The 15,114-nt window shown below is 43.7% G+C and overlaps 1 pseudogene; it reads left to right on the top strand.

Annotated features, from left to right (window-relative positions):
- The window catches only part of LOC146812842 (epidermal differentiation-specific protein pseudogene), a 30,022-nt pseudogene that overhangs the window by 2,779 nt on the left and 12,129 nt on the right, over nt 1-15,114 (top strand).

The raw sequence follows: 15,114 nt of genomic DNA, 5'->3' as shown, positions 1-15,114 counted from the left end.
GCACTTTGCTGTAGGGAATGTAAAACAGATAACCTTTCGGCACTGCTGAACGTGTCCCTTGTCTTAAAATTACACCAGGACAAGTTCAGCATATTTCTGTTAGGCCCAACTTCTTGACAGGGGGGACGGAGTCCACACTGTGAAAATAGTGGGTGGACGCCATGTACCTGCTTGTACCCCCGACTTGTGCCCTGCTGCTAAGCCCATACTGGCCATTGTATGTCATTGCAGCAACAATGTCTGCTTTGTACAACACATAAGAGAAGTCCACACTATAAATATATCCCCTAATTATATCTGCTAGAAAGATCTCTGAAAACATGTGCAAATCAAACTAATTCACGCCCTAGAACCTACTTGTCAGAGCTGCACGAGTGTTATTCTTCTGTCCACAGGACATGAGCCAAATTCATACAGCAACTGTGTGTTACTGCTTTTTTGGAGTCATACTTCTCTCCCAAGGGCCTTAGTTGGTGTACAATATGATAGGTTACTGGGTGTCTGCTCAATGTTTTTTATAAGCCAAATACTGGCAGCAAGAGCATAAGTCTGGACGAGCAGGATCATCTCAATGGTTTTCATTATCAGAAGAGCACACTTGCAGAATTGGAGCCCAATTCACAAATAAGGGTCTAAAGCTGTACTCAAATATTTACACCTACATTCAAGTGTAGATTTACAACTTTCTAGAATGCCCAAACTTTTCCAGGAAAATACATGTTCCAGGTGTAGGTTTTCCCTTCTTAAGAAGGTCATATGTCATTCACAAAAAGATCTCATTCCTCTGCAGATTTACCAATAACAGAGAACTCCACACAAAGGGAATAAAAGCCCCTGTGCAAACACACATTTGTTTTTTTGGAAAACTTACTTGCCTTACAATCCCAGCAATTTAGCAGATGATAATTCCTCTTCTTACATGGCTGATCTACAACTCTTTCCAGGCAAGAAAGAGGAAGAAGAAGAACTTGTAAATGCCCACAAACATCACTAACCATACCTTGGAATGCCCAGTTCCCACCCTTGAGCAGAATATAAGGCAACGCAGGATGCTAATAGGTTAATGCCTGCCTGGAATCACTTTATGAGTTTCTGGCAGGTGCAACTTAGGTACATTAGCATGTGTCAATATTCATCCAATGAGTCAGTGGCATAGCAAGGTCACCATAGGGCCCTAATGCAAGCATCAAAAACGGACCCCCTTTGTAGAAATAGAAAACATTAATATTTCTGGTGCAGAGTCCCCTCCTGGATCCAAGACCAAGGTTTCATTGCACCTGCTGCACCATTGGTAGCTACATCCGAGAATGGAGAAACATTCAAGCGCAGCTGTACTGGATTACTGGACTTTAGATTGTTTGTCATTGTTTTCTCATTATATGACATTTAGCTGGTATAGGTAGAATATTTGTGTACTTATTTTAATCTAAACAAATAACTCCCCAGGAATTGAAATAGACAATGTTAATTTTTGTGCATGTTTGTGAATTTAGGATTACTTTTGGTTTGGGGTTTTTCTCCAGTATGGGAATCTAGTCCATGATCAATGTTTTCATTTCCTGTATGATTATGTCTGTTTCTGGTTGAGAGTGAATAAATCAAAATGTTCAACAGTTCAAGAGTGCAGTTGAGTGATCATTATTTTGAATTGGAAACCTTTATCGGCACCATCACAGCACTGATATATTGGATGTTTACCTAAGAGTCAGGGGTAGCAAAAATGACTTCAGTTACTTTGACCTCAACCCGCATGATATCAAAGGAAATTGACACACAAGATCTTTGACTCTGATGGCATCACAGGAAGTTCCTCTATCTTTATACAGTTGTAGATCAAAATATTGACTACTAAAACATTGAACTACGAAAATATCTTGACAAAACATAACGTCACACACATTATAATTTATAAAAACAAATACAATGTATTAGATGACATAATTGCCATCATGCAGTTGAATGAAACAAAAGAAAGAAGATAACACTCTGCCAGAAATATTACAGAATAATTTAATTATTTATCAAGATATCTATCATGGGATTCATGGCATTAAAAATTGCAACAAGATTTAATAAGGCATAGGTGCTCAGTGCTCCAGTGATTACACATTGGAGTGACAAAGAGAAATAAATGTGTGTTCGGAAAGAAGGGCAAGGATGACACAAAGAGCAGTGCTGTTGGATAAGGACCATATTCAGGTAGCATTAGTTCATGCCAGGGCATTTGACCCTATAGTCAACAGCTCTTCAATATCACAAGAAATGGGGAATCATCATCAAAACCAAAATATAGTAGGAGCCAGAGGCACCTAGAACACTTAAACAAATCATTAAATGAAGAAAAATGAGGGCCAATGACTCAGGAGAACAAAACCTAGGAATCAGAACAGAAAGATACATTTACATAGAGTCTAGCCTTGCAGTCAACATTAAAGGTAGATATCAACCTAACACAAGGACAAGTCGCCTAAAGCTTCTTATGAATTCGCCTGCACAAACGAATCAAACAAGAGCCTGATAGATGTGTTTTAATGATTGTAACAAGTGCCAACAGTGCAAGGGAAAACCACGACACACTGGTTGAAAAAGGGTGACACACCAGGAGGTTCTTACCACTGGCAATGCCCATTTTGCTTGGAAAGTCTAAAAATAAGGGGACACATTAAATACAGTACACAGCAAAAAACATAACAAGGAATGCATGTAAAGGTAGTAAAGAAAAAGGAACTTACCCACCCAACTGATGCAGCAGCTGGCTCAAAAGCTGGACCACAAATGTTATACTTTTCAACCATGACCAGAGGTCGCACCTCTCAAGACCATATCCAGTTGTGCAAGTCTTTAAACCCTTACTGTATAGTCTCTTTCCATTTGTGGATCCCTATAGACATAGCAGTGATATAGGTACAATATGTTTCTCAATTATAGCACAAATTCCACCCTCAGGGTGTGACAACGAGATGCCCACAATGTTCCGTCCCATGCATTAAACCCTGTTTACGCATGAGTCAGAATCATGAGTATGAAGGTATTTAGCACATCCGATATTTATTAGATACATTAATTACCTCAATGCTTGTTAAATTTCCGCAGGCCAAACCTGCCGAAATCTAACACGGGAAAATATACTGTAATTACGGTATCATGCAGATGATGGTGCATTAAACACCAAATTCACCATGTAATTCACCATAAATTCATAATAGGTGTTACTCATCAGACCCAATAAATAAAATACTGGCGGTATTGTTATTTATCAGGAGCGATAAATATCAGCTATACTCGTAATCAGGCTCTGTTTGGCTTAAATATAACACAGAGTCATTTATGTCAATCAATTTTCAATTCAATACAAGTTTATTTAGACCAATGGTCCTCAAACGTTTTTAAAAACTACATTAATACAACTACTAAAATGACGGTTCTTAATTAAAACATCATAAAAATTCATATAATACACTTGGATTTCCTTTCAACATTTCATATAACATAGGCCACATAAAACAATAAAACAAACATTTCAGATCTAATCACGTTTGAGAAATTCTTTAACTTTTTGGATGAACTTCCCCATGGCACAAGCTATGTCTAAAGTACTCATTTCTGTTAAAAGGTTTACTGCCTGAACCCTGTTTTTAATATCATACTTTTTAAAAATTGGACGTAAAATCTCTATTCATATATCTAAAACCTCCTGACAATCCAATAATATATATAAAATGTCACATGTTGTTCCCAAAGTGAAGGTGCATTTTCCCTTGCTGTCAATCATAGATCTTTTTACCCCATTATTCACATAGCAAGGGTTAACCCCAATTCTTAACCTTAGCAATTCTCTTCTTAACCGACTGCTAGGTAACCTAACAATATAAGTGAAATATTTATAATTTTGCCATGCAGAAGCCATAAAACGTACAGAACTTTTCCACGAAGTAATCTTGGTCCTGCGCTCGAGAAAACTATTTTCCCAGGGACCTAAGTCCCCTCTTGTCAACCTCAATTAGGAAAGTCTGGGGGCACAGCGTAACCTCCATCGTGCAACACGCTTTAGTGATGGTAGCTCTAATCCCTTTTGCCCACGTTAGCTCGCTCTTTACAATCTCGTTTCTGCACCATTGCGAGATTTTATAATCTTCTCCCATTCCCAGATGCTGCCAGAATCGTAGTAGGGCCATACAAGATTTTATACCCCATGAGGTGATTCCCAATTCTAGTCTCACTGCCTGGACCATTGAAGACTTGGGCAATGAATATACGTTTTTCAGTATTTTTCCCTTCTCAATGTCCCATCCGTTTTTGGCACTCAAATATAGCAATTCAGCACCGTGCAAAAATTGTGGTGGTACCATTGCTGAGTAAGTTATTAGGACCGGTCTGTCAGACATTTTGCCATAAGCACCGTTGGATTTTTTTAATCCACTAACCGATGCTGATGACCTCAGCTTTAGTGCATCGAGGTGGGTAGGACATTGCAGACTTTTCTCGAACCACATTCCCAGGTACCTATATTCTGCTACCTTTTCCAACCTCTCGGAGCCCAGAAACCATGTAAACGGTTGTATGTTGGAACAACGAGTTCTACAACCACGACTTCCCTAACAACAAGGTCGCAACCACGACCTCGTCTAAACCACAACATTTTTTTACCATGCATTCCTTTGCCATGTTTTTTCGTGGTAAAGGAATGCGTGGTAAAAACAAATGCTTCCCATCTAGTACCCCGATCCCTCCAACCCTTAATAACCAATTACACCCACCCTAAAAATACCACAGATATTAAAATACATACATCATGATAAATCGTAGGCCCTGTTGGGCATTGTACCCTGTGTACAGTGACAGCGTAACGGAGAGATAAAAATAAAACCAGACCGATCTGAGGTCACACCTGTCGCTTCCAGATTACTTGACACAAAACCTCCATGTATGGCCCTCAAACAGTGCTACCTTTTCAATTTTTAAAAAACGGCAGCGTCTAGTGCATTTCATAACCTTTCACGCGAACCCCCCACTATGTCAGTCTAAACCTTATAACTTTCAACCTCTCACCCCGCCCTCACCACCAGAATCTGAAGTCATGCAATGTCCATGCACTGTCCATCTAAGTTGCTAGAATCAGGGAAAAAGAAGCACAAATGAAGAAATATAAACAGGTTCGCATAATTAGTGCACAGATCCACTTGCACAAAAAAAACAGCTAGTCAAAGCAGGGAGTGAATGCTTTTATGCGTGTGAGACATTACCATTCTGGCAATTAAAGAATAATGAACCCTTATTGGAATATATCTTAAGGTTTTCAAAAGTCACCTCTGGGTTCTGTGCCTAGATCGAGCGTCACCCAGTGTCTGACGCTGACAAACAGCACCCTAGAGATGCGTAAACAATAATGTAATAGAGGTTTAGGGATACCCCTGTTTTTTTTCAGTTTTTCGTTATATAGCGCTAACTCGACCCGAAAGTATTGGAGCGCTTTTACACGAACACCATTTACATCACACGAGGACACATTCATTCTTAGTAGGCACAGGGAGATTAAGTGATTTGCCCAGAATCACAGGATGTTGAACCGTCGCCGAGACTGGATCTTACGCCGCATCCCCCCCTTCCCCTTCTCTCCATATAGTACACTAAAATATTAGTATCATGTGGACAAGTCTTATGAAAAAAAAGTAACATGTTAAAAAAAACAATGGAAATTTCAGCATTAACAGCAATTACCAGTTGGAACACGGTGTAGAGGTAAACGTGTTTCTGTTGCTATCACACCTGTCTGGTTGGGCACAAAAACAATTATTATTATTACTAATATTACTACTGATGCTACCAACACAACCGTCTTTGCGTTGCTGCACTTTGCATCAATGTCGTGACCTTCAATTTAATTTCAAAATGCATTCAATAAAAAACACTAAAGTCGTACTCTAGAAATGTTTTTTTTTTTTATTTTTTTATTTTTTTTTTTTGAAAACCTTTATTGACATTTCAATCAATTACACATATGGGCCTACAACCCCCGGGGCCGGCCGCTAAACACTCAGAATAACAGAAAGCAAGTCTATCACAGTCAGTACCTCGGGGAGCAGAATCTCGACGCTAGCATTCTCACCAGTCTCTGAACAGCCCAAGTAGGAAGGATAATAAAGGTTTACATTTTATAATAGAAAAGGATGGAAGGATCAGGTGCCAAACAGTTTCCCAGCAGCGAAAAATGGCAGGCAGAACGATGAACGTAAACAATACACAGCAGTCTATCTAAGCAATGGCGCTGAAACAGGAAGTTCAGGATGTAGAGGAATGACACGGCCATTTGCGCCTGCAACCCCCTGCCCCAAGACCCGGGAAACTCCACGGAAATTATGGCACTCCGGAAACAGCAGTGATTAACAACAAAGGAGTACTACCATGCTGATCCCAGAAAAAGACAAAGAAGAATAAGAGAAGAAAAGGAGGCCATAGAAAAAGGAGATGAAAGACTAGAGGATCCCCCCCCCCAACCCCCCACCCTGCACCTCTGCAGATGAGTACGCCCCCCCCCCCCCAGCAGTGTGCCTGTCGCCCCGGAACCAGACCCGAAATATAGAAGAAACAGAGAAAAGAAGTGGGAAAAGAGCCCCCACCAGACGGGGGGGTAGAGAGAATATTAATAAACTGGAGGAGGGCCTGCAAAACACGCCCCCGGCTTCTCCCTCCCGCACCACACGGTTTCCCATAAAGCACACAATAAAGAACACAAAATCGACCCTGTCAAAGAGGAGTAAGGAGCATTACGCACTTGGTACATTAACAGTTATGCCGTGAGAGCACACAACTCCCGAGCCCGCCCGCCTAGTAGGTGACCACCTCGAAAGGGTCAGCATCATCCTTGGCCACTCTTTGCAAACCCACCCATGCATACCCCCCGTCCCAGTGCCATGTCCAATGTTACCAGGAAGAGAAGTGTCCAATAAAACTCAGGAAGCGACACACATAGGTAGGGTAGAGGGCTCTGAAGATCGACATAGTCAGCTCTAGGGAGGATCGTCTTTCCCGATGCCGAGCCAGGATTTACACTGCACACCAGGCCCAGGAAGGCGGAATCAGCCAGGGCGGGCGACCGTTGCTTGGACGTTGCCTGGGTCGTCGGAGACCGCGCACGGGACAAGGCCACCACCCCCCACTCAGGTCCGAAACCTCCGGGACAGACCAAATCCACAGCCAGCTGATCGCACGTTAATATACTGTCCGGAGAGTCCAGGCGTGCACTATTCACAGGGGCGGCCACGACACTGTCCCCCCGTGCGCGGCGTGAGAAGTCCCAGTGTACCTGGGGATAGGCAGGCGGCAACTGTTCCGACGCTGATGTCACTCCATCGAGCTTGCTCCCCAACACCCAGGCTCCGTAAATCAGGGTGGAGTGAAGGGCACCGAGAGCCTCGAGAAGGTCACCGTACCCCAGTACAGCTCCCAGCGCTCGCTCCGCTACGCTCCTCAGAGTCGCACCCTCCCAATCCTGCTGCAACCCGGTGTACAGGATGGTGGACTCAGGCATACCAAAATGGCCGCTGGGTAGGTCCATCCCAGATCGGGGCCGGGGCTCAGACACAAGCGCCTCGGGTTCCATGGCACTGGTAACTGGGTTCCGAGGGCAGGCAAACAATGTGTCCGGTGTGTGGTCACGGGCCACGGTCGTCCCCACCACGGACCAGCGCCCGGAGAAAATCCGGGAGCAGCCCACAAGAATCGGGACAAGTTACGGGCGGCGTCCGGGCAGCTCACCGGCGAAGGCTGAAGCAATCACCGGAGAGTCTTGGAGTTGCCACCACGGGCACGCACTCGTTCAGCTACGCTTAGTGGTAGGAGCGACCACGGCGCAGCGCAGTCCGACATTCGCACCACTCCGGCGGTCCGACCACACCCAGTCACCAAAGGCCGTTGTTGTTGCACTGCCGCCCGGCCACGGCGTTCACTCGAGGTCCCGGCTCCGGGGCAGCACAGGCCGCAAACTTCAGACGGACATTTCTCCGGCGGTACCGCTGCCAGAAACTTCGGGGTCACACGGCCGGTTGCCGCTCGCGTTCACCAACACGGGTAGATGGCGCAGGCTAAGGATCTCGAGCAGGATATCTGTGCGGGGTGCGGAGGTTCACGGAGCCGGGAGCCTACGCTGCCGTCCCGGTCGCCATCTTGGCTCCTCCTCTAGAAATGTTTTTAAATACAATTACATTAATGCAGGAGATAATGTTTAGTGTCGGGGTTTTGCTTCAAATCACTCAGCCTTAACCACGTACATGCGTGGTTAAGGCTGAGTCGTTGTTCGGGCAAGTCGTTGCTCGGCTTTCGTAACTCCGGAACTCGTTGTTCCGGAGTCGCTGTTCAGGATGTTTGCCCATGTAAACCCTATTTTCCTCCGACCAAAACATAAGATCTTTGTCTTATCAACAGTATTCATTGAACCTGTTTAGATTTCTTTGCAGACCAATCTCTGTTTGATCAATAATTACAAGGTCGTCCGCATATAAAAGAGATGAGATATGTTTCCCGTCTTGATTCAGACTTTTCACAGTTACCTAGGATTGAATGTAAGTCTGCAATAAACAAGGAAAAAAACAAGGGGGCCAATACGCACCCCTGCCTCAGTCCATTGCCAATCTGAATTTTCTGAGATAAGCTCCCCTCTGCATCAAAAATTATCTGGGCCCTATTATCGGTGTGAAGTGCTTGAATCAGCCCTAACCGATCCCTAGAGATGTTATATCCAGTCAAAGTCTCCCACAGCAGTTCCCGGTCCACTAGGTCAAATGCTGTGCGGATGTCCACGAAGCAGCAGAACAAACTTCCCTATGCTAGATTGACTTCCGCGCAATGGACCAGAGCGCGAAACAGTGGTCAACCGCTGAATGTCCCTCTTTGAGCCCCCCCCCCCCCGTTCCGTGGGGCACATTCCGATTTACTTCTGCCCAGTCCTAACGCCTTCCCAAAATTACTTTTGCAAAACCTTTGTCTCCTATGTCTAAGAGATTTATTAATCTGTAATTCTTCGGGGCTTTTAAATCTCCTTTTTTGTGGATTGGTTTTATGATTGCTCCTCTCCAGTTTCCTGGCAAGATGCCTGTGTTCAGGATCCCCTGAAACATTTTTGCAAAAAACTCTGCCCACCATTCAGGCCTAGATTTTATAATCACTGCAGGCAGATTATCTGGGCCTGCGTCCCGGGTAAGGTTTAGGCTAGATATTATTTTTCTAATATGACTGGAGGTAAAGTGCTCCTCCCTCACTCCTGGCAAAGATATTGTTATTACTTTATTTAGCAGTGGCCACTTCCCATAAATTTCCCCCAAGTAACCCACCCAGTCATCTTCGGGAACAACACAGTGCAGAGACCCTAATATTTTGCCGGAACTTTCTTGGACCAATTTCAAAAAACATTTCACATCTTTGGACTCAATTACGGCTAGCATACTTACCCAACAACTATCTTTATAGGTTCTTTTTTTGTTCCTAATAATCGTTTCATATTTTATCCTTAATTTCTGTAGAGTAAGGGACATTTCAGCATTATACATTACCCTAAGTCTTCTTTCCCTTTGTCTAATATATGCTTTTGCTTTATGACATTCCTCATCAAACCATGGTCGTTCTTTATTATGGGATCTATTTTTACTAACTACCCTGGGTTTACTACATTTAATTTTCACCCTTAGGCATTCCTCCAGTTGTCTTATTGTATTTTCATACCAATGCCATTTTTGATTGGAATGTTTTCTAATGAAAGGGTCTGCTGTACAGCACTTAATTTTCCAATGTGCTCCTCCGATATACAGGTTGCAAGCCGCTATGGGTAATCCACATGTACCTGAAGAGGTATCTCTCTCTGTTTTCACCTTGTTGCATATAATTTGGTCTTTAGAGGATAGTGATCACCACGCTCCACTCTTTACCACCTCGAAGTACTTAATTCATTCAAAGTTCCAGGCATGTGTAAACACAGAATCTATAGGGCAGGGTTGCTGACCTATCGTAAATGTGTGCCTTGCCGGCCGATCAGCCTCCATTCTCCCATTCACACATACCAAGTCCATAGAGCCCAACAACTGTCCTAATGCCATATCTTGGGCCAAATTACCCCCACTAGGAAATAAGGCAACCTCTATATTATAGGAGATCAACAACTACTTACTCCATGGATCTATTCTACGGGGGTCTAATTTGTGGTTAAAGTCGCCCAACACCAAGAATACATCCTTCTGGTAGTTATCACATACAGTCATCATATCCTCTTTTAAATTTCCCAGTTCCACCTTATATTCATCCTCCTTTCCCTTCTGTATATACACATTAAAGATAACTATACCTTCATAACGTGGGACTAGTTAATACATTACAGATTCATAACTAACTTGCAGGTGGTGAGATACGTTTGTGTGTATTGGAGGACAGTCGTGAAACGAGATAATACTAGCAGGAGACAGTGAAGGCCAGTCGATAAGATAAGGTCAGGAAAGAATAGTGTGAGCCAACAGATAGTTGAGACGCGGATTAGAAAAGCCAGACAGGGATTAGTGTACTTGGCTAGTTCTAACACCAGCTTTGCAAATAGAGGCTGAGGGCGTATTTCGACACCGGGCTACAGAAAAAGCAGAATAGACTTTGTTCGCCGTGCTGCCTGAGTGATGGCAACATAAAATGGCGGCGGGCCACAAAATGGCGGGTCGATTCGATCGTGATCGAAAATCGAAGTTCCTCAGATAGACTCATGTTAATCTGAGTCCACGTCAATAGCCATGAGGTCATCGAGCTGTTTCTGTAACATCATTCTTATGTTTTCCGTTACTTGTGGCTTGGGTTTTAGGATGCACATAGTAGCACAAAAATTACAGATAGCGGGACCACAGTGCATACAAAGGCAACAGGAAAATATAATAGTCAGGATTATACCAAGGAACGTCAATGCTTTCCAACCCCATTTGGACAGTAGTCCCCAAAACCATTCCGTTAAAGACCAATCTCCTTCGTCCTGATGAATAGACTCAGAGATTATGTGCAACTTGGAGATAGCTTGGTATACTGTCGGAGCGTCATTAGGAATAAAAATACAGCAACTTGACCCGATCAATTTGCATACTCCACCACGATCGGCAAGAACAAAGTCTAAGGCAACTCGATTTTGCAAGGTCATAAGACGATCCGCCTGTAGTTTTGCCGTGATGTTACTTAAGGCTCCTACAGTGATGTCTATTGTAGTCTCTACGACACGGACCAATTGCCTTATATTTCTGCTGTTAGCCATGGGACCCCAGAAGGGAAGAAAACCTTTAAGGAAATCTCCTCCTTCCTGTCCTGCTGTGTCCTTTGAATCAATAATACCTCTGCCATATCGGGTTTGGTGATGATTTGCGGAAGCAGTGTAAGTAGGGGGAAGAAGAAAAGCTATATAACAAGTACCAGAGAAACCCGTTGGTAACCAAGTATAAGCTCTATCATAGCAGATGAAATAGGTGCCTTGAGACGGCACTAGAGGAGGCGAATTTTGAGAGGAATAAATGTACGTGTAGGAGCAGTTACTCTTTTGTGTAGTGTCAGAAGAGCGATCGTTTATCTGCAAGCAGAAGTTACCCTGATGTGGTATAGTCCAGATCAGTGAGGACTTTCCTTTTCCAACCTTACTATTGAGACTCGACATGTATTGGGTGACGTTCCAATTGGTGTATGCTTTTCTTTCGTCGATGGAAATTTTACTATTTTCCATGATTTTAGCCATAACTACCATACCCTTAATCAAGGAACTGTGACTAAAATCCGGATAATTAGTTTGTGAACTAACGGATCGTCTCAATTTGCTTTGATAAGCGTTGGAGAAGATGATGAGGTAAGCCCAAGCAGAACCTTCATAAGAGAAAGGAAGGACGAGATATGGCATTCCTTTCTCTGTGGTATGTGGCATAAGACCACACACCCAACAATCAGTTGTATTAATCACTAATTGGTGCTGATGTAATAGCTGGATAAAAGAATTGTTATAATACTCAGTTCTTCTGACGAGTTCATGTGAAGGGAGAGTATAAAAGAGGTGTGGAGAGATAGTAGAGGAAGTCAAAGAGGAAGAAGGGGAGGTATTTCTTGGCTGCAAAGCATAAATTATCCACCCAATAATCGCCAACACAATACATAATGATATAAGAACACATATAGTTATACTAAAACGACTGTACATTATTTTACAGGATGTTTTCTTCATTTCATCTCTTCTTTCTTTATTACTTAGTGTAGTTTCCATCTTACTAATGGATGCTCACGGCAATTTTCCTCAATCACTGAAGTCACGATGCTCTACCGTCCTATGACACTGAAGATCCTGCAGACCTATTGTCACTATTCAGGTCGTGACCTAGACTCCTACCGTGACCCTGCAACCGGGATAGAATACTACACAAGGGAGAAGAAAGTCTTAAATGTTCTTTAGCCTGGATCTCAAGTTGTAATGTTCCTTCCCCGGAACACTCTGATTTTGGAACAATGTTTGTGGTTCAGTCGTATCCAAGCGACGATGCGATGGAATTGCTTCCTGTAAAATGTCGTCGTCCTCTTTCTCAGACAGTGTCCCATTCAGGTGTGCAACACTAAAAGGCAGGAATCGTGGAGTCTTTTTGCTTTCACAGTCACCAACCCCTCTACGAACCCACCGATCAAAAGGCAAAGGCAAAGGCACTTTCTTGCAATGCACACCGTGAATCCAATTTTTCTTTCCTTCGACTTTAACTGCTGTCCTTGTAGTCAACAACACCATTCGAGGCTCCCGCCACCTGGGTTGTAGATTGCTGGACCTCTGAAAATTCTTCACAGACACCCAGTCACCTGGTCGGATGGAATGACCTGGGTCTGTGGAGGCCTCCGGCAGAGCACTCTGAACCTGTTGATGAAGAACACGCAATTTAGTCGTAAGGTCATGCAGATAATCAATCAACATTGGATATGGCAAGTCTGAGAATTTCTTAGGGCGAGGTATTCCCCATACCTTGGCCGGACGGCCAAATACCACTTCGTAAGGGCTAAGTCCCAAACGAGAGTGTACTGCAGTTCTGGTGGATAGCAGGGCTAACGGCAAAGCATCAGGCCAATTGAGTCCTGTACTTGCTTGAATCTTTGCTAACTTCAACTTCAAAGTTCCATTGTAACACTCTACTAAACCCGCTGATTGTGGATGATTTGCCGCATGGAACTTTTGCTTGATTCCAAGACCTGCACAAACTTTCTGCATGACTTGGCCAACAAATTCGCTCCCATTGTCACTCCAGACAATGCGCGGCAAACCAAACCTGGAGAAGAACTCTTTTAGTAGGATTTTAGCTGTGGATAGGGCTGTATTATCTTTCAGAGGGTATGCTTCTATCCACCTCGAAAAGGCGCATATTACCACCAGAACATATTTGAGGTTGTTGCATCGCTCCATATGAATGTAATCGATTTGCAACACCTCAAATGGATATGTCGGAGGAGCAAAGTGACCTGCTGGAGTTGGGGTTCCCTTTCCTGGGTTGTACATTAGACAAACAATGCAGTGCTTTACTACATTGTCTGCACATTTTGGGATATTTTCATTCTGCCACACTGGTGCCAGAAGTTTACAAATGCCTTTTGCACTTAAGTGGACTGGACCATGAGCCATAGTAACCACTGGGAGAACATAGGCATCTGGTAACAGCCAACGTTGATGTTCAGATAGTTCCACCCAACAACCCATCTCATCTAACATTCCCGTACTTTCTTTCCACTTGCTCAACTCCCTTTCTGAAGCCTCTTTCTGAATCGTTTTCACGCTTTCCACTGTATTCTCACACATTCCTCTCTCTCTGACCCAATTCGCAGGGCCTGCCACAAACATTCGACTCTTTGAATCTCTCGCTGTTTTCTTCGCTATTTCGTCTGCAAATGCATTTCCTCGACCAACATCATCCGTAATCTTCTTGTGTGCACTACACTTCACTATCGCTGTTTGGGTGGGTAAAGCAAGTGACTCAAGGAGATCAGTCACTAACTGACCATGCTGTATTTTGGTACCATGTGAAGTGAAGAAACCCCTCTCTTTCCAGAGACGCCCAAAACTGAACGCTACGCCAAAAGCGTATTGGCTGTCAGTGTACACGTTCACTCTCTTTCCTTTTGATAATACGCAAGCTCTCGTTAGTGCTATCAATTCTGCTGTTTGAGCTGAATTGTGTCTAATGCGTGCAGTTTCCACAATCGTATGTAAGGTAGTTACAGCATAGGCTGAAACCGTATCTCCATTAGGCATCTTAAAACAAGAACCATCTACCCATCCGGACTCTCTAGCGGTGTGTCTCTTAGGTCAATTCTTCCTTTTGTCTCTTCCTCAGTACGGAAGAAACAATCATGCTGATCCTCAACACTCTCCTCATTTGGAAGGGGCAACAAAGTAGCTGGATTCAGGGTATTACATCGTTTGATGTGTATGTGACTAGCCAAAAGCGTCAGCTCGTAACCAGTTAAACATGCACTCATAAGATGCTGTGTTTTTGTTCTGTTTAGCAAAGTATCCACTGCATGTGGCACCATAACAATGAGAGTGTTATCCAACACCATTTCAGCAGACTGTCGGATAGAAACTGCTGCTGCTGCTGTCGCTTTGAGACAACTGGGCAATGCTTTAGCTACGGGATCCAATGTAGCCGAAAAATAGGCACATGGCCGCTGTTTGTCTCCAAATTGCTGTGTCAAAACTGACAATGCACAACCTTCTCTCTCGTGAACATAAAGCGTAAAAGGCTCAGTGTAATCTGGGGTGCCTAGTACAGGAGCAGAACAGAGAGCGGTACGTAAGTCAGTGAAACTCTTTTGGCACTCATCAGTCCAAGGAAGGGGCTGAGGCGTATCTTTTAAAGTCAAAGGTTTGGCGATCAGGGAAAAGTTAGGGATCCACTGTCTACAATAGGAAGTGATACCCAGTTAGGCACATACTTCCCTTTGTGTGGATGGCACAGACATTCGCACAATCGCCTGTATTCGTTCTGGTGTCAAACGTCGTCCCTCCTTTGAGAGGAGATGACCCAAGTAGGTAACCTCTCGACAAACATATTGTAGTTTGGAAGGTGAAACCTTGTGATTCAGTTTAAACAAGTG

The sequence above is a fragment of the Triturus cristatus genome, chromosome 7 (genome assembly GCF_964204655.1).
Source record: "Triturus cristatus chromosome 7, aTriCri1.1, whole genome shotgun sequence".
In the NCBI taxonomy this organism is placed as follows: Eukaryota; Metazoa; Chordata; class Amphibia; order Caudata; family Salamandridae; genus Triturus; species Triturus cristatus.
Note: the sequence above shows the minus strand (reverse complement) of the source record. Positions and strands in the feature narration are given on the sequence as shown.